Consider the following 2,747-nt stretch of genomic DNA (forward strand, 5'->3'; position numbering starts at 1 on the left):
TTCACCTACTGTGCAGACTCGTGAGGAAGAACTGGGATACTACACATGCTAATTCTCCTGACTCTGATTTTCGGTGGTGATTTGTGGAGGGCAGGAGGGCAGATGGTCAGCAGGTCTCCCCTTGACTGTGGGAACTGCGCTTGCATCCTAGGGGCTGTCCTGCCCCTCAGGCGCATGCGTGAGCCCTCAGAGCAGTCTTCGCAGCAAGGGGTGACAGGAACCCAAGGGAAATGCGACTCCAGGCTTCCCAGAAAGTACAAGGCTACTGTAGGAGGAAGAGGGGAGGGTGTCTCCAGGGCACCCTTTGGCCCTGCCTTTGGGAGTACTCTAGTGTTACAGGAACTGGGGCTGCAAGGCCTCAGGGTTTCAGGGCAGGGGATGGTGAGAGTGGTGGGAGGCATGCTGGAAGACAGTAGCCTTGGGACTGAAGCCCAGCTCTGGCACTGGCTGGCGGTGAGAACTTGGGCAATGTGCTGGCCTTCTCTGCACCCGAGTCTGCATCTCTGACTTTCTCAGTGTACCTCATAGGCTGTTATACAGATTTAAAAGCACGGAAAGAGAGGCTCAAGGGTGAATAAAAATACTGAGGTCGTGAAGTGTTTTAAAAAATGAGGTTGCTGGTTCAACATGAATTTCTTTTTCTGATTTGTGAATTTATTGATATAAGAAGTCTTACAAAGTACAGACATAAATTGTATTTTGGTCTAATTGAATGAGTAACTTTTGTTTCAAAGACTAACAGCACTTGGAATTTTGCTAAAAAAAAAAAAAAATCTAGGCTATTTGATCACTGTCGATAAGGAATCCTTTTTATTCTTTTTTCCTAGTGTCCATTGCAGGAGGACCTTGGTAGAGATCATGGCCAAAGCAGCTGGGAAAAACAAAACTTTCCTTGTCTCTTATCGCTATTTTGAGCATGCCCACAGAAAGTGCTTTTACCTGTTGACTCTTACTCCCCAACAAGGACAAACACCTTCTTCCCCACGTGCCTTTTTCTTTCCATTCTCAATATTTATTCTCTCCAAGATGCCCTTTTCTGGAAACCAAAATGAGTATTTACTTGATTATAAATAATGACACAGTACATGGTCTGGGGCTAACACAGCACACCAATTCAGGCTTGATGTTTCCTTATTATTTATGGTGCTATCAGCACAGCTTCTCAGTTCAATCCCGGTCTTAAATCAGGGATCCCATCACAGAACCTAATGTGAGAGAAAATCAGATGTACCAGGAGCCTCCTTTATTTTTCCTCCCTGGCTTGTCAAGCAATCAGAAAATGGAGACTCGACATTAAAAGGTATGTGCTGAATAACTCTGTCTGGTTGCTAATGATACTGTGATGTGGCAAAACAGCAGCTACTGCTGAGGCTCCTCTGAGCAGATCTGTATTCTAGAGGAGTCAGACCCAACTCCTTTGTCTAATAAGACATTTGGCATTTAGAACGTACAGCCAGAGCACCTGAAGGCATTTACATTTTATTGGAGTCTTATGGGAAATACAAAAGGGTCAAGGAATTAGGAGAGTCGTATGAGCTTTGAGGTTGACTCAGTTGGTTAAAATTCACTGGGGACATTGCTCAGAATACCTGGATGTGGTATGACTCTGGCCCCTGATGAGGTGCATCTGGGTCAGGTGGGTGTTATCTCATTGAACACACACAATTGCTGAGTGCCAACTACAGACCAGGCATTGGGCTGCATTGTGGAGTCAGATGGCAGGGGTCACAACCCCTTGGTCCCTGCCTTAATGAAGCCTATATCCTCTCGAGAGATGGGCAAACAAATAATTGCAGTTTCTTGGTAGAGCTTCTTCAAGGCTCCCTTCGAGGGAAACTGGATGGCTCTAGGGGTTATTTGGACTGTGGATTTTGGAGTGTTGTTCTGAGACATGTTCCTGAGCCCTCCCTTCTAACCTCTATCTTTTAGGAGGTAGTGGTAACCCCAAGTTTCCAAGAGGGTGACTTTCAAGGGTCCCCTTTGTTCATTTCCTCGCAATAATTAACTAAAGGGCCAGGAAATCTATTTCAGTGAAAGAAAGAGGGCATTAGGTGAGATCCTGGATAAGTGAGGCAGCGTGGTACAATGGAAATGCCCTGTACCTTTTCCTGTCTGCCACTTGCCAGGCATGGGATCGGCAACATGCTGGTAAACTGGTTCTCAGAGGGGGACACAAAAGCCCTGATGTGTAATGTTTTCCAATTTCTGTGGCATAAATACTCCCATCATGGCCAATTTAAAACTGTCAATGGCTTAAAAACTAGCTTGGAAAATTCCTGAAAATTTAATAGGCTCTGGTGAGCCGCAGAGGCTGGCTTCAGCACACCATTGCCTGGGACCCAGCTTCTCCCTCATTTCCCCAGAGGTAACCATTTCTGACCTGGCATCTCCAGGGCTTTGGTAAATATGGGGGTGAAGTCGGTCTTTTGACTGTCACAGTGGTGGCGCACAGGAGGGTCTCAGTAAACCTTGGTTCCCTGAAGTCTTCTCCACTCCAGGAACAGCAAAGTGGTGTATGTATCACCACTCACTCATTTATTCATTCATTCAACATTTATTGAGCACCTAGCAGTTTCCAGGTAAGTAGTCTCAGACATGAGCCTTGCCTAAGAGCCCTCTACAGATCAATTGAGGAGACAGGGTAATAGATCAGAGCCATGGCTGGGAGCTCAGTCTTTAGTGCTATGAACTAGCTGTGTAGAGGTCATCCTAGGAACAAAAAGAAGGGGCAAAGAGGAGTGGGAAAT

The sequence above is a fragment of the Trachypithecus francoisi genome, unplaced genomic scaffold, assembly GCF_009764315.1.
Source record: "Trachypithecus francoisi isolate TF-2019V2 unplaced genomic scaffold, Tfra_2.0 Lachesis_group3, whole genome shotgun sequence".
In the NCBI taxonomy this organism is placed as follows: domain Eukaryota; kingdom Metazoa; phylum Chordata; class Mammalia; order Primates; family Cercopithecidae; genus Trachypithecus; species Trachypithecus francoisi.